At 37.3% G+C, this 25,671-nt stretch overlaps 2 long non-coding RNA genes across 2 annotated transcripts in view; one reads left to right on the top strand and one right to left on the bottom strand.

Moving 5' to 3' along the window:
- The window catches only part of LOC115934322 (uncharacterized), a 34,789-nt gene extending 27,931 nt beyond the window's left edge, over positions 1 to 6,858 (top strand). Inside the window, exons 2-4 of the long non-coding RNA XR_004070146.3 lie at positions 776 to 842; positions 4,565 to 4,700; positions 6,574 to 6,858. This is a non-coding gene — a long non-coding RNA (uncharacterized lncRNA). The remainder of the gene's footprint in view (positions 1 to 775; positions 843 to 4,564; positions 4,701 to 6,573) is intronic.
- LOC134758239 (uncharacterized) overlaps positions 1 to 25,358 on the bottom strand; it is a 73,608-nt gene extending 48,250 nt beyond the window's left edge. The window contains exon 1 of the long non-coding RNA XR_010133207.1: positions 25,207 to 25,358. This is a non-coding gene — a long non-coding RNA (uncharacterized lncRNA). The remainder of the gene's footprint in view (positions 1 to 25,206) is intronic.
- Positions 25,359 to 25,671: the final 313 nt, after the last annotated feature.

Raw genomic sequence — 25,671 nt, 5'->3', positions numbered from 1 at the left:
TTCTTAGAACAACTTTGTGCAGTAGATATTTTCCCCTTAAAGACGGTTGGCAAATGGCAAACTGTAGTCCAAAGACCAAACCCAGTCTGCCGTCTGTTTTTATAAATAAAGTTTTATTAGATTATGGCCACCCTCATTCACTTATGTATGGCCTATGGCTGCTTTTGGGTTATAACGGCTGAGCTGGGTATACTTCTGTAACCGAGTAGGTATGTCCAGCAAACAACATACCTACAATCTGGTCCTTCTCAGATAATTACTGTTGAGTCCTTGATAAGGAAACTGAGACTCAGTGAGAGGAAATATTTAGTTCAAGGTCAACTAACTTTTCGTTCTAAGAAGGTAAGGGTTGATCTCAGAGTTTCCTAGTTCAACTTGTAATGAAACTCAAAGACTTCTCGAGGTCGAGCAAGATGTACTTTCCCTTAAACCATTTCATACAATTTGAGAACATAATTTCATCTTAGAGAACCTGGTGTTGTAATGGGGAAAATGTGCATTTCAGCATCTGAAAGACTCAGGAGAGCATTAGATTCCCTCATACTTGCTGTCACTAACCCCTATTTTAGTTGGTGAAAATTAAATGAAGAAAACTTAGTAGTTATGTTCTGCAAACCAAAAAGGAAATATTCACTTGTGTGATAATAGTTTTCAGTGCCAGGTCAAAGTTTTGATTCTTTGCTAGAAAAATGTGTTCACTTTCAAAGGATTTCCTTTTAAATATGATGCCTCCTGAGGATACATTTAAAAAAATATTTCCGATTACTCTGCCCAGCCAGAAGAGGTGAAGCAAAGTTGCTGACTTCAGCCTCGAGCCGATAAGGAGGAAAAGAGCTTGGCAGGTAAAAGGAAACATCTGGCACGCAAATGTGAATTTGTGAACCAAGTGTGTGTCTCTTAAAATGTTCCTGTTAAAATTTGCCTCGCATCATCTATAACTTCCCACTGATCATGAGTTTTTGGATTTTTACCCCATGAGATCATCCAGTCAAAAGGCGATGAGAGTGTCAAATTAATAAATGAATGTATAGTGAAAAAAGCTCACAATTTTCTACTCAAAACACACTAATTCACACGCTGCTGCCTTACCAAAAAGCTGTGCGACTGTGCAGTTACTGAAACATCGGTGTCCTTATTTTAAAATGGGGTCAACTTCCGTCCCCACCTGCCCACTGAGGTGTTGTGAGGATCGAAACAGATAATGCAGCAAATGTTATTTAAAGCTGTTAGAGATCATGCAAAGTAAACATCATCTATATGACTAAGATGATGATGATGATGATGATGACAATAATGGCAAAGGTGATGAATCCAGGACTTTTTTTTTTTTTTTTTTGAGAGAAAAGGGGTCCTGTAAATAATTACTCTGGGACAACCCTCTTAAACCAGGATAGCCTCCAAAAAACTGGGGACAGGACTGCAGCCACTCTTTTTAAGCTGATCTTAACAACATGTTTAATTGCTGAAGATCACATCACAGTCTGGGGCTGGAAAGGAAGAATTTATATATCTTTCCAGCAACGTGGTTGATCTAAGAGAGCCTAACTTGAAAAGCAGATGGGAGAAGAAGGCAAGTGGAAGGATTGACCCTACAGCCCCACCATTGCTAGTTACTTAGTACAAAGTCATTTCTGATTAGATAGATCTACCTGTGTATCCCGCAAGCCCCTCAAATTCAGTGTTCTCAAACCCAGGTCTTCTTTCCACAAATTTTTTTTTTTTTTTTTTTTTTTTGAGACGGAGTCTTGCTCTGTCACCCAGGCTGGAGTTCAGTGGCGCGATCTCGGCTCGCTGCAAGCTCCGCCTCCCGGGTTCACGCCATTCTCCTGCCTCAGCCTCCTGAGTAGCTGTGACTACAGGCGCCCACTGCCACCATGCCCGGCTAATTTTTTTGTATTTTTAGTAGTGACGGGGTTTCACTGTGTTAGCTAGGATGGTCTCAATCTCCTGACCTCGTGATCCGCCCACCTTGGCCTCCCAACACAAACTTTTTTGTAAAGACTTCTTTATGAAGTTATACTAAAATACCCTTTTCCACTGACTGACTCTTATTTTATCCGGCAGAAAGTTTGTTACTTTTGCCATCTAAAACTGATTTAAGTTTCCTTTTGCTTGTTCAAGCTGACTTCCACTGATTCTGTTCACATGGCTTATCATACTTTACCTTAGGTATTAAGATACCCTTAATCTGGCTTTTCTGCTCGTAGCTCCCACTCTTCCAACTTGCCTGAATCCTCTGTCTGCTACTCTTAGAGCCATCATGCTTAATGATTTCTATCATTTTCTCTTCTATACTTGTACACGATGCATCTCTCACAGTGCTTGAACTCTGTGCACTTACACTTAATGTTTAGCCAACATTCATATACTACCCTACATTAAAAAAAGCTATTTGAGATGAGAGTGACAAATCGCACAGGGCTTGAAATGGAATACAGACTGAAAAACTCACCCTTGAACAGCAGATTGTTTATATACATTTCTGTAAACATCCACTATATGCCCAGTGATGATGCTAAATGCTTCGGACTCCTACACAAAGAAGAAGAACAAGGAGAAGGAGAAGGAGAGAGAGAGGGAGAGGGAGAGAGAGACGAGGAAGAAGAGAGAAGAGGAGGAGGAGGATAAACTTTCTCAAGAGTTTTTTTTTTCCCGATAAAGTTTTGTCATGATGAAAGTCTTCTGGGTATCTTTATATTTTCATTCTCAATTTATACATACAAGGATGATCATATCTGACTGATTTTCTAGGAAAGTCCTGATTTCAAAAAGCGTATTGCATACTATAAACCACCACCACTGTAAGAGATATTTAATATCTAGTTCAGTGGATCACAAACCCATTTATGTGATAACAATCCTGGAATTCAGAGTGTCTTTATAGAATTCTGTGATATAATGGTTTTATCATGGATTTAATTTCATCATGTAAAATAAGAAAGTATTTACTATCAGAAAATGTGATTTGATGCCCACATGGTGTATAAAAGTCATCTTATTATGATGGGCACTAGAGAGAAGGTAGTTAGTAGACAGCTTTTCAACCAAACTGTCACTGCTTTTGTTTTTGTAGCTGTTGTTGGTGTCTGCTTACTTACTATGTGCATTCAGGTTTTTTTTCTGTTTGCATGTGAGAGTAGCTAACATTATCAGAAAGAAATTAAGGAAAAATACCTCATGACTGACATAATTCTAAAAAGCTAACTTAGCTTTTTCTCTGTATTTGCAAAACATTTATATGGCCAACCCACTTGCTCCTGTACTCTGCAGGCATATAATTTAAGATTTATTGGCTCAAAACCTTAAGTTTTAAAAAATCAGATTTGTTTCATGATTATTGCCCATTAAGAAACATAATTTACTTCTAGGTCACACTCTTAAGTGAAATTCTTGCTTTTTTTTTTTCTCTAAACTTGAAAGGACCGAAGATGACACTTAGTGATTGTGGAAAAATGAATAGCAGAAATACGAACCAGACACATGAATGAAACTTATTCCATGGCTAAGCCCTGAAAACGGAATTAGTTAAGTCATTGGCTCAAAGAAATATGACTAAGGTTACTAGAGGATATGGCAGGAAGGGGCTCTATATTTATGGCATATTTAGTGTGAACAGGAAAACCAAGGAGAAAGGTCATTGACTACGTTACTTTGTATTGTAGTGAAATCTTGATATGCTGTAAAGCAGGCAGCACCAAGAATTTTGAAGAACTCGGGATTTGGGGTCAGAGAGGCAGGGTGGAATTCCAGCTTTGTTGTATTTGGCAAGTCAATTAACTGCTGCCAGTCTCTATTATCTTTGCTTAAGTGACAATAATAATAATTCCATAGGAATATGTGTGTGTGTGTATATATATATGTATATATATAATCGCCTAACTGAATTTTATAAGGATTAAATGTATAATTGTTGTATGCAAAAATTGTTAACAACCACTTAAATACTAACACCAACAAACAGAAACTATAAAAGTGATGAGTCATATCATACGGTTATTTCATTTTATTTTTATGTTGACGTTTTACCCATAGAAGTTCTATTTCTTAAAAAAAGGTTAGTGCTTACACATATGGTAAATGTATTGAAGAGATCAGACTTTGGTGATACGAACTAGGTCTGATCCAAGCAATAAATCTCCAGGTTTTCCCTTGGATATGGAAAAGCGACACCAATGATATTGTTTTCATCAGCACTGCAGCTTAATTTATTTTCATTATATACCACAATGTTTTCTTTTGGGATTCTGAAAACCCTTTTATTGGAAAATTAGGTCATTACAGCAATTGTGTTATTTCCCTCCACCTTCCTCCAATGTGCTGATCAAATCGCCCCCAGTTCAGGAAATCATCAAACAAATGAGAATGCTTACTCCACACATTTATGTGTCCACAGCTGCCCTTTAGTGATTCTGTATCTGTTACCACTGTGGTTTCAAGTAACATTTTTCTCCTTTCACTTTGGATGATGTCCTCCAACAAATATTTGCATGTAAACAGTAAAAAGAAAAATATATTTTTCTGAGCTAATTGTATGATAGTTTTATTTTGTTTTCTCCTCCTCAAGTTTAAAGATGCTCAATGACTGTAGGAAGAAGATACTGGATTTTCAAAATAACATTTGATGAAAGCAACTGCCATGCAGTGATGAGAACAGGTCTGGGAGGCTCAAGACCTGGTTTGACATCCTGACTCCAATTGGTGTAAGCTGCATTGGTCTGCTCAAATGATTCAAACACTATAAACTGCAGTTGCACATTGGTAATACCTACTTCATTGGTATGTAAGATTTGAAATTGTTCATAAACCACCAAGCACTATGTAAGCATTAGTTATTCTTATTATGACTTTTTTATTCCTTCTATAGGGAAAAGAGTGCTAGAAGTTATAGCTAGGAATTCTAGTTACTATACAATTCCATAAACGATGTTGTGAAAAAGCTTAAATTCTAAGATCAAAGATAATACTTATTCAGTAGGGTTTATATGTATGTTTATATATACATATATTTTTACTCAGAGCAAATAATATGGTCAGTAAAATGGGTTACAATTGTAAACACAATGACCATTAGTGTCATAAAGTACATGTCAGCCTAGGTTGTAAAATAACTTTATTGAATAAAACCTTTCTAGCTACATAATATCTAAAGGTTACTGTGTTAATATACACACACACAAACACAACATGGAAATAGCACTGAAAATAAAATAAATGAAGATGCTATTAAGTTCAAATGATGATGAAATTGCCCCCCAAGACATGGGAGTAGGTAAGCAGTAGAGAGCCAGTGGTCTTCTGAAGTCTGTAGCCCTGGGGCCTGACCCAGTCTCAGATAGTCCCCTCAATTCAAGATAAATTTAAATACAATAGACTATAATCCAGGTCTACATATTTCCGGATCAAGCTATTTTCCCTTCTCCTTGCCAAGTGCAATAACAAAGTTTGGTTCTGAAATTCCCCAACGGACTGTTTAGCCTGGCTTTGGGCCCCCACATAGAGTGTGACAGCAGCCATGCAGTGAGGGCTTTCACCCCAGGGAAGGTAATGGTAAGCGTTCAGAAGATGTGTGCATGAGGTAATACAAGTCTTTGCTTCATAAAGTGTTCTGTGTATTGTGAGTTGTTTCACTTCTCTTTCTCCCCACATCAAATTATAGTAAGGTCTAAAAGTGAATAACAAAAAACAGACTTCACAACACATTTCTAAATGATTCCTGGGAGGAATTCCCACCCAAATTGAGAAGCTTGGAGCTTTAAGATGGTTGTTGCTGAGGTCAGACTCTTAAGAGCAATCTGAGAACCCCTTTCTTTCATCTGAACTCAGACTATGCTCTTAGACCTAGAAAAAAAGGGGTTTCAGTGTCCAAAAGCTGAAAGGCTATGTTGTAGACATATAATGTTTCATGGACGGCAAAGCACCTGAAGCCTGTGCCTACATACAGACAAAGCGTGTCCCTAATTATAGGTTGATAGAGGCCAAGATTTAACTTTCCAATCCCTCAGAAAAATATAAAGGCCTGTGACCTTGCCTACCAGCCAAGGAATGTGTCTGGTCTTAGGGACAGAAAAGACCTAGGAATGGAGGCTTTTATGTTCTTGTGGGCAGGAGGTGCAGTAGGAGAATCAGCTACCAGGGATGGCCCACAGCACAGTGGAGATCTCATGTGCAGTGTTGGAAGCAGTGGCAACAGCATTCAGGCCCTCACTAGATTAAGTCTGCAGCTTCATTTGTGCAGTGATTCTGGCTTAGGAGCCTCTCCTTATTTTTGTTCTTTTGAGCCTGATTCTCCAATCTTCCTGGAAATCTATGACTCACTCCCTATATTTTCAGTAAGGATTTTTTTTTTCTGCCTAAAGAAGCATTCACTTGGTTGTGGTATGGATTGCATGATTATGTCCCCTTCCAACTCAAAAAAATACCTATATGTTGAAACCATAATGCTCAATGGGATGGTATTAGAAGGTAGGGCCTTTGGGAGATGATTAGATCATACAGGTGGAGTCCTTATAAATGGGATTAATGCCCTTGTAAGGAGAATTATAAAGAAATTGCTTCCTCTTTCTCTGCTCTTAGTCATATGAGGTGACAAGGAGAAGATGTCCATCTGGAAACCTTCAGGAAGTGGATCTTCACCAGACACCAGATCTGCTGGTACTTTGCTCTGGACTTCTCAGTCTCCAGAACTGTGAGAAATAAGTGTCTGTTGTTTAAGCCACTCAATCAATAGCATTTTGTCATAGCATCCTAAACTGTCTGGTGGAGTTTGTATTGTTTCAACCTAAAGCCCTGAATGATGTGAATGGTTAACCATTTATAAACCACTGAAGTTGACTCAGCACATTATCTTGTACATGGTGGACCACTCATACCAGCGGTTAGTAGGTTTTTCCGGTTAAACCTTCTAATCATGCAGTAAACATTGTCTGTGCACCAATAAGTGCCAGGTACTCTTCTCGGTGCTGGGGATGCAAAATGACACAAACCCCAGTCTTGCCCAGGAGCTCATCATCTCCTAAAAATAAACAAACAAAAAAGCAAATCTATACATTTGTGTGTTAGTACTAAAACAGAGGTATGGTCCAGGATTTATGTAAACTGATGACCTTAGTTCTTTGTTGGTTACACACATTGAAAATATATTTTTACAGTTTATGATCTTTTGTTTCACTTTTTAAGGTGTCTTTTATGTAGAGTTCATTATGTTGTATGTATTTATAATCCAGGATTATTAAAATGCTTGCCTATATGTTTTTTGCCTAAATGTTTTAGGTTTTCTATATATTAAAAAATTAATTTAGCAAATGTTTTCTTGAATCTATTGAAGTGATTTTGTGGTTCTTCTCCTTTAATGGACTAATGAAGATAATTACTTTAAAAGATTTTTAAATATTAAACTATACCAGCATTCCTGGCATACACCCAAATGAGTCCTGAATCTTTCATATATTACTGGAATCAATTTGTTAATATTTTGTTTAAAATTTTTACAACTATGTCCATAACTTGAATTGTTGTATAATTTTCATTTATCATCTGTCTTGGCTTGGTTTGATACCAAGATTATCTCAGCTTCATAAAATAAGTTCAAGTGAATCATCTGTTTCCAAGTTCTCTGGAACAGTTTGTGTAAGTTTGGAATAGATCTTATCTTGATTTATTTCCTGAAACTTGACTCTAAAACCTTCCGAGTAAGTTGCCATTTTTGTGAGTAGATTCAGCCATTTCTCTCTTAAGAATCATTGTATCTCTGCTATAATTACATATTGAATATAAAAAGCATTAATTGCACCACTTATTATACACCTCCCCACTGCTCTTATTCTTCATTCTAGTTCTTCTCTCAGCAATTCACCTTCTTTATGTGTTTTTCAGAAATAGCCATTTTCAGGAGAATGGCGTGAACCTGGGAGGCGGAGCTTGCAGTGAGCCAAGATCAGGCCACTGCACTCCAGCCTGGGCGACAGAGCAAGACTCCGTCTCAAAAACAAAACAAAATAAAAACAAAACAAAACAAAAACAAACAAACAAAAACAAAAACAGAAATAGCCATTTTATGTACTGTCTGAAGTGATCTCATCCAAACTTGTTTTTTTCTATACAACTAAAGAAACTGAGAGAATGGAGCATATCTGGGTTCAGGAAATGACCCTTCAATATATTCAAGGCACTGATGGTTCCCATCTTACAGAACGCATGCACTATCCAATTCCTGAGTGTCCATTGAGAGAATATAAGGTCTTTTCTGCAAAATCATTTGCCAGTATTCAAAGAGCACTTCTTATAACAGGCTCAGAGCCAGGATCTGAGATGAGTAAAGAAGGTACATGATCCTCCTCCACCATTAGCCTTCAATATTTCACAGTGTATTAGTTCATTCTCACATTGCTATAAAGATAGTACCTGAGACTGGGTAATTTATAAATAAAAGAGATTTAATTGACTCACAGTTCTGCATGGCTGGGGAAGCCTCAGGAAACTTACAATCATGGCATAGCACAAAGGAGAAGCAAGGAGCTACTTCACAAGGCAGCAGGAGAAAGAGTGAGTGCACAGAGGAAACTGCCATTTTTAAAACCATCAGATCTCACAAGAACTTCTTCACTATCATAAGAACGGCATGGGGGAAACCACCCCCATCATCCAATCACCTACCACTAGGTTCCTCCATTGACACATGGAGATTACAATTTGAGATGAGATTTAAGTGGACACGGATCCAAACCATATCATTCTGCCCTTGGCCCCTCCAAAATCTCATTTTTTTTTTCACATTTGAAAATCAATCATGCCTTCCCAACAGTCCCTCAAGATCTTAACTCAAGCCAGGATTAACTCAAAAGTCTAAGTCCAAAGTCTCATCTGAGACAAGGAGAGTCCTTTCCACCTATGGGCCTGTAAAATCAAAAGCAAGTTAGTTACTTCCAAGTTACAATGGGGGTACAGGCATAGGGTAAATGTTCCCTTTCCAAGTGGGAGAAATTGGCCAAAACAAAGGAGCCACAGGCCCCGTGCAAGTCTGAAACTCAGCCGGGCAGTCATTATGTCTTAAAGCTCCCAAATCTCCTTTGATTTCATGTCTCACATCCAGGGCACACTGATGCAAGGGGTGGACTCCCAAGACCTTGGGAAGCTCTGCCTCTGTGGCTCTGGAGGGTACAGCCCCTGCAGCTGCCTTCATGGTCTGGTATTGAATGCCTGTGGCTTTTCCAAGCACATGGTGCAAGCTGTCGGTGGATCTACCATTCTGGGGTCTGGAGTATGGCAGCCTTCTCACAGCTCCACTAGGCAGTGCCCCCATGCAAACTCGATATTGGGGCTCCAACCCCACATTTCCCCTTTGTAATGCCCTAGCAGAGGTTCTCCATGAGGGCTCCACCCCTCCAGCAGACATTTGCCTGAACATCCGGGCATTTTTATACATCCTCTGAAATCTAGGCAGAGGTTTCCAAAGCTCAAATCTTGTCCTCTTGCACCCACAGGCGCAACATCACATGGAAGCACCAAGGCTTGGGGCTTACACCCTCTGAAGCAATGGCCTGAGCTGTATCTTGGCCCCTTTTAGCCATGGCTGCAGCTGGAGTGGCTGGGGTGCAGGGCACCAAGCTCCAAAGCTGCACAGAGAGGAAGGGCCCTGGGCCCAACCCACAAAGTCATTTTTCCGTGCTAAGCCTCTGGGCCTGTGATAAGAGCGGCTTCTGTTAAGATCTCTGACATGCTCTGGAGAGATTTTCCCCATTGACTTGGCTATTAACATTTGGCTCCTCATTACTTATGCAAATTTCTGCAACCAGCTTGAATTCCTCCCCAGAAAATGAGTTTTTTCTTTATAGTCAGGCTGCAAATTTCCCAAACCTTTATACTCTGCTTCGCTTTTAAACATAAGTTCCAATTTGAAACCATCTTTTTGTGAATGCATATAACTGAAAACATTCAGAGCAATATAGCTCACTTCTTAAATGCTTCGCTGCTTAGAAATTTCTTTTGGCAGATACCCTAAATTATCTATCTCAAGTTCAAATTTCCACAGATCTGTAGGGCCGGGGCAAAATGCTGCCATTCTCTTTGGTAAAGCATAACAAGAATTACCTTTATTCCATTTTTCAACAACTTCCTCATCTCCATCTGACACCACCTCAGCCTTGACTTCACTGTCCATATCACTATTAACAGTTTAGTCAAAACCATTCAACAAGTCTGAAGAAGTTCCATACTTTCCTATACCTTCCTGTCTTCTTCTCAGCCCTCCAAACTGTTTGAACATCTGCCTGTCACTTGGTTCCAAATTTGCTTCCACATTTTCAGGTTATCTTTATAGCAGTACCCTACTTCTGTTACCAATTCTCTGTATTAATTCATTTTCACACTGCTATAAAGATACTACCTGAGAATAGGTAATTTACAAATACAAGAGGCTTAATTGACTCACAGTTCTGCATGGCTGGGGAAGCCTCAGAAAACTTGCAATCATGGCAGAAGGCAAAGAAGAAGCAAGAACCTTCTTCACAAGGCAACAGGAGAGAAAGAGAGAGCACAGGGAAAACTGCTATTTTTTAAACCATCAGATCTCATGAGAGCTTTCATATTATCATAAGAACAGCATGGAGGAAACCGCCCCCATGATCCAATCACCTCCCATAATGACCCTCCCTGGACACGTAGGAATTACACTTCAAGATGAGATTTGGGTGGGGATACAGAGCCAACCCAAACCATATCACACAGTTTTTTGGGAGGTGGACAGTTGATACACCAATAATTAAAGCAATAAGATAAATGCAGAGACAGGAACCAGGCAACCCAGAAGAGGCAATATCCAAATGTCTAGGGATGAGAGAATGAAATTGAGGAGTCAATTTGTCCTCTAGATATTGGATACCAACTTTTTGCCTAGGACTATTACATTTTTAGCACTATACATTCTTTAACCCAGAAGCTCCTTCAGTTCCTGGCAAACTAGGTCAATTGGTCACTCTATCTAGACCTTCAGTGCCTAGCACAAACTTGTCCAACTTGTAGCCCATGTGCTGCATGTGGCCCAGGATGGCTTCGGGTGTGGCCCAACACAAATTCATAAACTTTCTTGAAAGTTTATGTGGTCTTTTTTGTAATTTTTTTAACTCACTAGCTATCTTTAGTGTTAGTATATGTTACGTGAGGCCCAAGACAGTTCTTCTTCTTCCAATGTGGCCCATGTAAACCAAAAGATTGAACGCCCCAGCCTACCACTATATATGGCACAAAGATGGAATCCAAAGGGTATACTTAATTAGTTGACATATGATCTGAGTAATCATGAACAGTAAGTTTTAACCAAGCATATGGAAAAGGGATTGCAAGGCTGTCTGGAGGAACAATGCAGGCAGAATTACTAATTTCAAACCATGGACATGGTTTGAAATTATAAGTCATCCTGTGTGATGGAAGGAGCAGTGAGTACAGGAAAAGAGTTGGTGATAAGACTGCAGAAATAGACACGGTTCAGATGGTAAAAGTCAGGTTGAGGAGTAAGGGCTTTATTTTATCCTACAGTCAATAAGAGGATTAATAGAGAGGCATTAACAGAGTCAGCTAGCTCTGAGATAATATGAGCATAGTAGGGAAGAATCCAAATTTCTTTACGTGTTTGTATATAGAGGCATCTTTGTATATATTTGCATTTTGTATATTCAGGCATTGGAAGAATTGTCTGCCTGTTTTTGTTTTTAATCAGGACCCCATGTGTGACAGAAGAAAAAGTCTCAAGTTGGAGTTAAAATTCTCCTGCATCCTGATCAGATTCTGCTGCATTCTCCATGTGACCTCGGGCAAGTATCTATATTTCTCCAGCCTTAGGAATTCTAAAAGGGAATTCTTAAATTTTAAAAGGGAAACAGTGATATCTATTTCTAAGTCTTTTGTAGAAGACTGTGAGAAAATACCTACAGACAAGCTCTGAAAAATGTCAGGCAACACGGAAATCTAGGTTTGGAATTTGTAGTTGGAATGACTAATAGATTGTATGGCTAGTGGTGTAAGAGAAAAATGACTGAAAAAAGGGAACTACATTCATTAGCAATTGAAGCTACACTTGAATTGGCTGTGCAACTTCAGCAAAGCTGTATAATAGTCCTATAACTTTAGATAACAACAGCACAGCTTGTCACAATTAATGTTAATTATAGGTAACTGATACATGATATGGATTGGCCTATGATCCCAATACAAAAAAGTGCCACATTTTACCTGACATGGAAGTTGAACTAACTTACAAAAGAATTAACAGTCCATGGGTCTGATATAATATATTTAATTAAATGGTGCCTATCAAAACCTCTGCTACTGAATTCCAATAAGGGTCTCCCCTGCTCGCTGAGTCAGCCTTTATTGCTCTGGCTGTCAGCACTGTGAACATTCCATTGTTTCTATTTGCTTAGAGATACAAACTTCTGGGTGCATGGGGGCTGCAAGTGTTATTTTCAGTTATGTATCTCCAAATACTGCAATCACCTTACATCTGGCCCATTTCCATGACGTCTGCTCTAAGACCCCAGTGGCACAATGGTCATGGCTTGTTTGTTAAGACATTCTGGGTCACTTTGGTTTATTTATCTTTTTATTAAGGTAAAGTTAGAAATTATACCGTGTCTGTCTCAATGAACAGAATGTTTGTATTCCTCGCCACCAAATTCATATATGTTGAATCCTTAATCCCAATGTGATGATATTCAGAGGTGGGGCCTTTGGCTGGTAATTAGGTCACAAGGGTAGAGCCCTCATCAGTGGGATTAGTACTCTTATAAGGAGAGGCTGAGGAGTTAGATATCTCTGTTTCCTTCCTTCCATGTGGGGCTACAAGAAGGTGGCCATCTGTGATCTGGAAGAGGGCCCTCTTGACAATCTGACCATGCTGGTATGCTGACCTTGGATTTCCAGCCTGTAGAGCTGTGAGAAACAGATATCTGTTGTTTATAAGCCATTCAGTCTATGAGACTTTGTTACAGCAGCCCACACTGGTTAAGACATCCGTAAACATAGCTCACTCAGAATAGCAGAACTCAAAATAAGCACGTGGACCACAGAGGTCTTATGAGTTGAGGATCCTTGCATCTTGTGTGTCTTGGGTTTTGGTCTCAGGTCTGCTGTTAACTGCTGGTATAACCCCAGGTAAGCCTCTTGAATATTCTGAGCCTGAATCCCAGTTTTTAATCTGTGAACTGAAGAAAGGTAATTTTGTTTCACCCATCTGTTGTTCTATAAATAAATGAATTATGGTAAATGTGCTTTGTAAACAAAAATGTTAGCAGGGATATGAGACTTTAAAAAAGGATGAGAAAAGTTACAAATTTTAAGTCAGAAGTTTGATCTTCCACCTACAGGTTGGGAAATGATGGATGAAGCATCACTAGTATCTTGGAGTAGTTCAGAGTTTCGCTCATGGAGACAGAGTGCCAAGGTCAAATCACAGTACCACATTTTACCAGCTATGTGTGTGGCCTGAGGCAGGTTACTGAATACATTATGTTTCAGTTTCCTCACCAGATAAATGTGGGTGATATTAATTGGTTATGATATTAACATAAGAGGGTGAATATATATCAGTAGAGTCTATATTACATAGTTGATATGAGTGTTAGCTGAGTTAAAAATCTGCAAAGCCCTGTGATCAGAGCCTGGCACGCTGACATTTCTGAATCCATGGCAGTCATTATATTTGCTTTGGTTACCTTTTCTGAAATGAAAAAGATTAGAATACCTCTGCCTAGAGCAAAATATAATAAATTTTAAAATACTTTGTCAACTTCAAAAGACAGTTCAAATTTCAGTAGTATGTACGAATAAATACTGATGAAATACATTTTGCTCAGCAGGGTGGAATTCCTGGATTTTGGGTCACACACACATGCACACATACACACAGATGGCCAAACCCACTCACACACATGGTTACATACTCAGAGACACACAGACACATGCACACACACACTCTCACACACATGTACAAATGCACTAGAGCTCTGATCTGTCTCAGTACAAAATCCACTTCCATTTTTGAATGTGAAACCTGGAGGAAGAAGAACTAGGGTCTTCCAGAACAACCACAATTTAATTTGTTTTCAGGGAGTCCCCTATCCCCCAGAGATCATTAAGCTACAATTCAGAGTTATTAATCTCGAACAAGGCAAGTCTTTTTCCTTTTTAGGTACTCAGTTATTTCAGTTGTAAAATGAAAAACTTGGTACATAAGAGTCACTCTATGAATATTTGTAGAATGAAATAATTAAATGATCAAAAAATAAAATTATGCAAAATTATTATTGCTATGATGTGTTTATTATGACAAAATCTTTCAAGAGTGCACTTTTTAGAAAAATTCTGTTATGCAATGATTCCCGAAGTCAACCCAGCCACAATTACCTTTTTTTCTGTAGATTACTAAAATATTCATAAAACTCAATAGTCAGGAGTGAATGTGTGTGAAAAAGTTTGTCCATAAGACTCCAAGTCCTCTCTCTTGGGAATCTCAGGCCTCTCATTCATACACTCATTCAACAAATTCTTTGCAGAATACCTCCTTCCTATCAAACACTGGCTGGTGGACAATGATAGAAAAATGAAATCAACAGGTTCCTGATTTTAAGGAGCACTCAGTCTAAAGGGAGAGTGGGAAGATATACAGTGGGTATGGCAAAGACTTTCTGCAGTCGCTAACATTTCAACTGATGGGAAAAGTAAGCAGGAATCCATCAAGGTTTTAGGGTGTTCTGCCACTGGGGGGCAGATTGGCAGAGGCTTTGTTAAGAAATGCTCTATGTGTGCACCCAAACTGCAGGAGAATTCCTGCCATGGACCATGGGCAGAAACTCAAGGACACTGAGCCACAAAATGCAATAAAACTTAAAGCACTGTCTCTGACAAGAAAAATATGTGCTCACACCTAATTGACCAAAGTATGTCATATGGCCAAGGTCAATGTCACAGGGTGAGTCACATGTCAGGCGACCCAATTGTTTAATCTTATTGCAGAAAAGGAGTAAAAAATTGAGAATAAAAACATAATCTTCCATATTAATTTTATTAACAAGCTGATAATTTAGTAGGACCAATGAGCTTTTAATAGTAATAGGAGGTGAGATTAAAGCCTAAAGTAGAGACAACCCCTTGTGCATAAACACAGTTCACACAGGTAAAAACCTGGGAGTTCTTTAACACTTTATTTTCTCTTTTCCCCAAAAGTTAGCCATTTTCTAATTCATGTGAATTCCATTTATAACACTTATAGTACTTAGCAAAGTATCTGACACAGAGTTGGTATTCATTGTATGTTTGGTAAATGAATGCATGTATGCTTGAATAAATACATGGCCATGCTGCCAGCCTTTTCTTGCAAAGTTTGTTTTAGATTGGATTCAAGCTTCTACAGCACCTGTGCTTATCAACTGCGTCACACTATTACAGTTCACAATAATTGTTTGTTCATCCGCTTCTCATTACACCATACTCATGGGCGAGGTCAGAGAATGTGTCACCTCTCCCTAACCGAGGGCCTGGCACAGTGTTTGGCATATAATGAGAGCTCAGCAATGTTATTTGATTCCTAATTATCACTAGCAGCATGAATTTTTGACTACTTAACATACAACTTAAGTCAAGAGGTGCTGAATAACCACAGGTCACACATTGAATAAGTGTTAACACTAAAATTTATGACACAGTTTTTCTCCAAACTAGTCTTTATACAGTACATCATATTTATTTCAGAGATCAGCTAGAAGCTGAGAGAAAGCATATTTAATAAACACAACAAAGACTATATAAAGAACTTATACAAGTTTAAAAGAAAAACACAAACCCCAGGGAAATATGGACAGTTTGAATAAGTTTGTCATAAAATATAAAAATATGTATGGTTTGTAGAATATGAGGGTATATCCAGCTCCATTAGTGTTGAGAAAGATGCAGTTTAAGACCATGATGTGCTACTATATTTTACAGTCAGTTGGTTAGTGAAATTTCAAAAGTCTAACAATATCAGATGCTAGAAAGATACAAATTTATAGCATATCTTATCTATTACTGGTTGATATGTAAACTTGGCTGAATCTCTTAAGAAAATAGCTAAGTATTGTAAACTTGTATATTCAAATACTGAGAAAAGTACATATTTTACTTCTACATGTAGAACCAAGGGAACCTTTTAAACAGGTTCACGAGATATGTGTCCACTATCATGCACAAAATCTTTGAAACTAACAAAAACCTACAAACAACCTAATGCCAATAGAGAGGATACGAGATGAATAAACTGTTGTATATTTACTATTATGGCCCTAAAAATAAATGTGGTATAATAATAATGAACAGTATAGATGAATTACAAAAATATATTCAAATTTTAAAAATACTTTGAAAAATATTATGTATGCTGTAAATCCTTTTTAAAAATAAAGTTGAACACAATTATTAACAAACAAGTGCTTGCTTGAAATGCCACACACAAATAGGAAAACAAGGAAATGATGCACAGAGAATTTTGGATGGTGGTTACTTGAGATGGGGTTACGTAAGAAAAATAAATGCAAGAGGACCCTGTACAGTTATTGTTAATGTTCTTCCTTAACTGTGGATTCATGGATGTTTATGACATTATTTCAAATTAATTGTAATCACTTTTTGAAAATTTGAAAAAGTGTAATCCGTGGACCAATGATACATTGCATGGCCAAGGATTATAAATAATACAATTGCACTTTAGATCCATTAACAAAAGAAGAAGACCTGATTGAATCCGAGTACCTAGGCTTAGAGTTAAAACAAAATATTGATCTCGAGGAGAAATGCTCTACCCCTTGAAAATTTTCTTCAAGTAGGTCAAGTCCAGGTGTAAGAAGGAGACAGTCAAATGGAACACAAGATAGGCCCAAGGATTTGGGATGCTCAAGTTGTGGGTCAGAGGCTGATGATACAAACAGGAATCGGGAAGACACAAAGTAATATGGAGCAGGGCTGGACAGCAGTATAGCTCTACAAGACTGACAGTCACCAGCACACCCATGGGAAAGGAGAGGTCAGAGAGGGCCAATGGACCTGCTGGGTAAACAATCAGGATTTGAAGATTCAAAACAAATAAAGAAGATGATTGTAAATGCTGAACTAGAGTTCACAGAGAAGCTGTGCAGTGCACTGGAATAAATACTACATTCTGGCTTCAACTCTGTTCCTGACTACTCTTAGGCTGTTATGCAAATCATTTTCTCTGTGTAAGCCCCAGTTTCTTCCTAGGATAACTTCCTCCATTACAGAGGCTTTTGTGAAGCTCAAGTGAAAAAATGTATGTGGACATGCTTTGGAAATTACAAAATGCCTAATAAAGGTGAAAAGTTGGTATTATTTTGCTCACCGAAGACATTGGAAATAGAGTGATCGTGAAAAAATGTCAAGATGCCCCTGATATTTTTAAGTACTCATTCACCTGTCTGCCTCCACTAATGGGTTATATGCTCTTAGATTATCGAGATGTCAATGTGTTCTCTATATACTCCTTGTAACTATCTCATTAGCTGATTCCATGTGGTCTACTAAGTATTAAAGCAATCAATAAAATAATTGCAAACAACCTTAGTGCTGGCCTCTATGTAATCCAATTTCCCAATGACAGTGGTTTTATAGCTAGATCCCTTCCCCCCACCCTCCTTATAGTTGGGACTCCAGCCTTTCTGAGAGAAAAATCTAATGATACAATTCAGTTTAAAAATTCTCTTTAGCTCACTAAAGTCTAGAAGAACGAAAGCATGATATTCAACACTGTTCAACATATTCTGTCTTCTCCCTACCTTTCCCATCTCATCTTCCACAAAGGCACACATAGCCACCAAATTCTAGAAATGCTCCATGCTCTTTTTAAGTCTTAAAAGCTTCACTGCTATTCCGTGCACCTGGGATTTTCTTGCCATTTCTCACTCTACCTCTACCAAGTAAACTACAGTTTACTTAAACAGTCAAAGTTCACTCTACCTCTACCAAGTAAACTGCAGTTTACTCAAACAGTCAAAGTTCACACATCTATTTTCCTCACTAGCCCAAGACACAGTTTCACAATCTTGTCTCTGCTGGAAACCACCACATCTCATGGAATGATGGGTGTGTGAGTGTCCTCGTGGCTAAAATTACTTGTGTTTATTTCTTATGACCAGCACCTACTGCAGTGCTTAGAAAGAGAAAACATGCTCAATATATGTTTAATGCAAAGATAGAAGAAAGAATATTACTTTTTCCAGTTGTAGTACAGGAGATATTCCTGGGAGGACATCTGGGAAAGCATTTCCTATGGGTCTTTACACAACGATCCCCATGGAGTAGAAGGAAAAAAACATATAATATTTCAAGCTTCTCAATTTTGCCCAGCCTTCAAGAGCTTATTTCCTATGGAACATTGACTGTATGGAGTTAAATTAGATTTTATAAAATAGTAATTTGTCACATATGTAATACATGAAGGTGTGTGATTGATGTGGAATCTTGAAAAATCATTCTAATATGTCAGAAGGACAAATGGATTAGTGAGAGGTATAATTTATGGTCATAGATGCAGCTCTGTATTAAGTTGGCAAAATCAAAGCCTCACTTAAAGGTAAACTACCTCACTCCATTCTTAACTAAAGTGTCATTGCCAGTAAGACCAACATAGTGGAAACAGCTCAATTGTGTTGAATTCAAGCTACTTAATCGGCTTCCTTTGACTGATTCTTCAGAGCATTTGTTACTATACTTGATAAATATGTGACCCTGGATGTTTTATCACTTTAATTTTTATATCACTAGAAATAAAGTGTATTTTACTTTTTAATATTTAGGGCCAGGCTCACGTGTGTAATCCCAGCACTTTGGGAGGCCAAGGCAGGTGGATCACTTAAGGTCAGAAATTTGAGACCAGCCTGGCTAACATGGTGAAATCCTGTCTCTACCAAAAAGTACAAAAATTAGCTAGGTGTGGTGGTGCATGCTTATAGTCCCAGCCACTAGGGAACTTGATGTGGGAGAATTGCTTGAACCCAGGAGGAGGAGGCTGCAGTGAGCCTAGATCGCACTACTGTACTTCAGCCTGGGCGACAGTGTGAGACACTGTCTCAAATAATAATAAATAATAATAATAATAATGTTTAGTTTTAATATAATTAGAAATGAAACTTCCCTTAGAACATAAATGTATCTTTTCCCTGCCTTTTTTTTTCCATTTTAAGTCTATAAGTTACTGCCATGAACTAAATTGTGTCTCTCCTAAATTCATATGTTGAACCTCTAGCTCTCTGTGTGACTTTTTTGAAGATAAAGTTTTTTTCTTTTTCTTTTTTGATTTTTGTAGGTACAGTCTTTAAGAAGGTGAGGTAAAATGAGGTCATAAAAGTAGGTCCCTAACTGAGTAGAACTGGTGTTCTTAGAAGAAGAGGAAGAGATACTAGCACTCTCTCTCTCCCTAGTGTGCACACAGCAAAGGTCAGACAGAGTGGCCTCATCAGACACCAACTCTGAAGGCACCTTGTTCTTGAACTTCTGACTTCCAGAACTGTGAGAAAATAAATTTCTGTTGTTTAACCCACTCAGTCTATGGTATTCTCTTATGACAGAGTAAGTACACCAATATAGTTACATAGAGTGGAATACACAGAATTTAAATTTACATTGCAATATGTTTTAACATATGCATATACTCATATAACCTCTCCCCAGTCAGAAGAGAACATTTGCAACATCTCGGAAAGCCTGGACTCTCTGCCACATCCCAAGGCAGTCTGGCTTCAAACTCCCACCCAGGGGCAACTGCTACTCTGATTTCTGTCTCCATAAATTAAGCTTTGCCTATAATAGAATTTCAAATAAATGAAATCTTACAATACGTACTGTTTTGGTCAGAATGTATTAGCTCAACATCATGTTTTTAAGATTCACCCATGTCATTTCATTCATACAAATATTGATATTCCTGAATGGTATTTCATTTTATAAATATATCATCCTTTACTTATTCATTGTCTTGTTAATAGATATTTGAATTATTTTTAGTTTTATTTGTATATTATGAATAAAGCTGCTCTGAACATTCTCATAAAAGTCTTACTGTGGTATTTGTTTTGGTTTCTCTTGTTTAAATAACTAGCAGTGGAATAGTTTGATCACTGAATATTAACCTTTGTAAGAAACTACCAGAGTACTGCAAAATGCTTATAATGTTTTACATTCTCAAAAAAAAAAAAAAAAACAGTTTTTATAGCTCCACATTCTCACCAGCATTTTGGTGTAGTGTCTTTAGCTATTCCTGTGGATTTGTATGATATCATAATTTGATTTGAATTTGTATTTCTCTTTTGACTAGTAATGCTGAGCACATTAAAAAATGTAATGTGCTTATTGGCCTTTAGGTCTCATTCCCCTTTTTTTAAATTGCAGGAGTTCTTTTTTTCTGGAAAAAGTCCTTTCTCAGATATCTGTGCTAATGATACATTTTAATTTTATAAAGATTCATTTGATGAACTGTGGAATTTAATTTTTATAAAGTTCAATTCATCACTTTTTAATGTTTTATGGAACTGTGATTTCAAAAAAGTCTTTTTTCTACTTTGTCTCGATCACAAAGATGTCTTTCCTGTTTTCCTCTAGAAACCATAATTTTAACCTTAAAATTAATGCATCAGATCCATTCAAATTACTCTTGCACTTAAGATGAACCAAGGGTTGAGAATAGTTTTTCCCTAGGACTATCAATTTGATTCTACATAACTTATTTAAAATGTTAATTTTCTTCATTGAATTGGTTTGTTGCCTTTTGTTGAGAATTAACTTGATAATTATAGGTATATTTGTAGAAACTATAATCTGTTACATTAATCTATTATTTGTTTATCTTTATGCAAAATTCGCACTCCCTTGATCACTGAAGCTTTATATTAAATTCAATTTTGTTCCTTTTTAAAACAGTTTTGGCAATTATAACTTTTGAAATTAATACATGACTTTTACAATGAACATATGACTTTCAAATCACTGTGGCAAAACTCTACTGTAATTTTATGAGTGTTGTACAAAATCTATTTATCATTCTGAAAAGAACCAACCCAGGAACAATATTCAATCTTCAAAACTGTGAATATGGTATATTTCTGCATTTATTTGAGTTTTTAAATTTATTTCAGCAATGCTTTATACTTTTTATGAAGTTCTTATAAATCTATCCCTTAGCTTATTCCTAACCTTTATCATCTTTATGTTATTGCAAAAACTACACATACTATTTGTTTGCTTGTTTGTTTTCTTATTGTACTGGCCAGGTGCCCCAACACAATGGGGAAAGCAATATCCCTCTTAATGGATGGATATTATTGTCCTGTTTTTTATTATGGTTTCACTATTAAATAAGATCTTAGCTGAAGATTATTTATACATGTCTTTATCAGGCTGAGGAAGTCTTCATTTATTCTAAGTTTGCTGAGAATTTGTATTAAATAATATTTCTGCATTTATTGAAATGAATAAATACATTATTTTCTTAATCTGTTAATATGGTAATGTATATTGATTCACTTTGCAATGTTAAACCAACCTTGCATGCCTTGAATAAATGTGACTTGATTACAGTCTATTATCAGATATGATTTGTTAATATTTATTTTGTTAAGAATTTTTGCATCTGCTCCTGAGAGGGATCCGTCTCGAGATTTCCTTCATTGTAATACCTGTCTGGTTTTGCTGTCACAGTAATGATAGTACAAAAAATGAATTGGAAAGTGCTTCCTTCTCTATCTTCTTAAAAACAGATGTGCAGTACTTTAAATATTTGCCTGAATATATCAAGGAAGCTATTTATGCCTAGAGTTTCCTTGACTAAAATATGTTTAACTAGAAACTAGCTTTCTTTAATAGGCACACAGCTTTTTCTATTTTGTCTTGAGACAGTTTTGAGAATATGACTTTTGGGAATTTTTCTATTTAATTTAAGTTGAAGAGTTTATTGGCACAAAAGATTTCATAATTATCTTTTGAGATTCTTGTAATATTGTTAGAATTCTTGGAGATGTTTTCTCCTTCATTCCTGATATTGATAATTTGTGTTTTCTCTCTTTCTTTCCTTGATCATTTAATCTAGAGGTGTATTAATCTTATTGATCCTTTCAATGGATGACATTTTGTTTTTGTTGACTGTTTGCTATTCTTGTTTATGTGTTTTTATTTTTATCCTTATTATTTCCTTCCTTTTATTTAATATCAATTTATCTTTCTTTTCCTAGTTTCTTAATGTTTAAACTTACATTATTAATCTTAAACCTTTCTTCTTTTTTAATCAAGTCATTTGAAGTTATAGATTTTTCTCCAAGCAATACTTCAGCTTAATTCCACAAATTTTATCTAAATATTATAGTCATTTTATACTATTGGAAATTATATGTAATTATTATTTTATCTTGCATTATTTAGTATTTAATATTGATTTAATTATAAATAATACTATTACAGATTATTGCTTTGTTCCAATTTATTACTAAATATTTTGGGTATTTTTTAGAAATATTTAATTGGCTTCTAATGCAATTTTATTATAGTCACTATGTTTGCTTTAATTTTAAAGATTATTGTAACATTTTATTTTCCAATATAAGGGCTATCATGATGAATGTTTCTGACATTTAAAAACAACATGCATTCTGAGATCTCTGTTGCCAAGACCTAAACTACTTCCATTTATTTGTCCCATTTTTCATGCCATTGTTGTCTGTACAAGCAAAGAATAATTCCAAAATCCATTATCCATCATAACCAAAATGGAAGTGTCTTTTGTTTGTCTTGAAATTTAATACTAAACCACAGACATTTCCATGACTAACAAGTAGTTCATAATCTTTGGGCTCTTATTCCAGAAAAAGATGTACTTTACATCCTGAAATATTTGTTATATGAGTGGATATGGAAAAAACAAAAGCCAATACAGATTATGGACTAACTCTAGAGGAAAGGGCTGTGATGGAATATGGGTTAGAGCTGCAGGCCACTTTCCATGCAATCACTATTGCCAGGTTGTCAGTCTGAAAAAATAAAAAAAATAAAAAATAAATAAAATCTCTTGCAAGAGACACACAGCTATTTAGCATCTCAGAAATAAAGCGGAAAATTCTGAAAAGAGAGAGAACACTCCCTGGCGAGTTAGATGCAAAGGTTAAGGAGAAGAGAAACTAGAGAATGCATAAGATCAATAATATCAAAATAACCAAACAAGATTTAGTTATATTCTGTTAGGAATTCTTATAGTATGCTCTAATGGCAATTTGTGTTGTAATCGCTAGAGTTGCTTATTAAAAATGGGCATCCGAAGTCCCCACCTGTGCCTTTTAATAACAAAGAACACTATCATTTGCTATTTGTCTTGAGGCATACCAAGTGCTTCCCATGGATTATCTCATTTAATTTTTATAGCCACATTATAGGATAGTTCTCATTAAAAATCACCACTACAAAAAGAACCTGAGGATTAGATAAGAACTTTGTCTTCTCCAAGTTCGTAGAAGCAAGAAGAAGTAGAGTAGGTGAATCTCATGCACACTAAAGTTTAGGACAATTAGTTTAGGGGTTTAATGCGATGAAAATGACCCCAAGATGATAAAGGGATAATGAATCCAGTGTGTGGGATAGAACTACACAGAAGCTGCAGTCAGTGACAATATTACGATTGTGTCTATTTGTACCTGATCTGCTCTTCTTTGTTCATTCTTGGAAATAAATCAAGGCAGAAAGGTGTCTGGAATACCCAAGGTCAATACCCACCCAGTAAAAGGACTTGGCCATATAGTGTCAGAGTTTTAAATCAGGTGATTGGGACATGGAAGACTTCCATCCTAGCAGGGGAACAGAGTCCCTACTGTAAAGCCGAGGAAGAAGCTGCACGTGGATAAACTTTGGTAGACAGGTATCATAGTGATATACTAGAATAGGCCCAGGAGGAGCATCTACCGGGAAAGTGTCATGCAAAACAATTCCAGACCCCACCTGCCAGTGGCATGAATAATAGTAATGTTTACCTTGCTGTGGTCAGGTTTGTCATTGTGTCCGGAGTTGGTTCCTTCCAGTGGGTTCTTGGTCTCACTGACTTCAAGAATGAAGCCGCGGACCCAGCGGCAACCCGCTTGGGTCCCCTTCCACACTGTGGAAGCTTTGTTCTTTCGCTCTTCACAATAAATCTCGCTGCTGCTCACTCTTTGGGTCCGTCCCACCTTTAAGAGATTTAAAACTCACTGCGAAGGTCCTCGGCTTCATTCTTGAAGTCAGAGAGACCAAGAACCCACCGGAAGGAACCAACTCCAGACACATCACGACCACTGAAGAGGAATGAATATACAGGTGAAAGGATCTCAGGGAAGCAGCTAAGGAGGCTGTCAGAAAGATTTTTTCCCCCTTGGCTTACCACAAAGAACTATTTGTTAGGGAGACCATGCATTATTTGGGTTAAGCACATGCATATACGAGTCAAATATGTATGAGTTACAAATATGGGTTTGCATTTACGAACTCCATAATCCAGGACATTTTTTTACCCTTTCTGAACCTTCAATGTTTGTCTATAAAATGAAAATACTTCTTTTCAGAGCATTTTGAATAATTAAATTAAGTCATATCTAAAACACTGACAGTCAATAAATGCTCCCCCCACTTGCACTGTTTTAGAGAAATGGTGCTTACAAATGTGTACTGTGGTATCACTGGCCAAAGGAAGATGTCCAGGTAGTACATGGATCTCTGCCAGAAAATTCAGGAAGTACCAACTAAATGCAAGAACAGTCAGGACTCAGAGATCAGAACAAGCAGTGCATCTGGAATCCCTATTTCAGGCAAGATTTCAGCCTAGAAACAACTGTCACTTGTCTTTGAGATATCCGACTTGGATACTAAGTGCCAAGAACAAGAAACATGATTGATATTAAAGAAAAAAAAAAAAACACCACATAACAGCTGATTCAAGGAATCTTTTTATCAGTGCAGAAGCAAGTGAGCCTGGCATGGAAGGAAAGGCTGGCTGAGATTAGGGTTCCTTAGCTACTTGTTCCTGAGACAGAACGTCTCAAATAAGTTTAAAACTGTATTGATTATCCATTGTTTTGTAATAGATTTTGCCAAAATTTACCAGCATGTGGCAACAAACATCTATTATCCCACATCATTTTGTGGGTCACGAATCCGGGAGTGGCTTACCTAGGTGGTTCTGGCTCAGGGTCTCTCCTGAGGTTACATCAAACTGTTGGCTGGGGCTGCAGTCTTTTGAATTGCTGACGGGACTCACTCCCAGCTGTTGGCTGAAGGCCTCCGTTTCTCACCCTATGTATCTCTTCATAGTCTGTCTAAGTGGTTTTTTGACATGACAACTAGAGCGATAGAGAGATTCCGGGTGATGTCATACTACTTTTACGACCTAGTTTCTATTTTACGCGTGTGATTTCTGTTTAATTCTATTGACTGAAGTTAGTCACCAAGTCCAGCTCACATGAGATGGGACAGGTTTGCACAAAGGTATTAAATCAGGGGACGGGGCCATTTGGCACCTTTTTTAAGACTGGCACCACAGGAATTGTGGTGCTACATTTAGGGTCTGCTGTTTTTTCTTGGTGGTGTTGGGGGGTAGTTACAAGAAATGGAGCTACAGGAAGGCTCAGATACTGA

This window comes from Gorilla gorilla, chromosome 3 (assembly GCF_029281585.2).
Source record: "Gorilla gorilla gorilla isolate KB3781 chromosome 3, NHGRI_mGorGor1-v2.1_pri, whole genome shotgun sequence".
Lineage (NCBI taxonomy): Eukaryota > Metazoa > Chordata > Mammalia > Primates > Hominidae > Gorilla > Gorilla gorilla.
The sequence above is the reverse complement of the archived record's forward strand: the minus strand, read 5'-3'. Positions and strand labels throughout refer to the sequence as shown.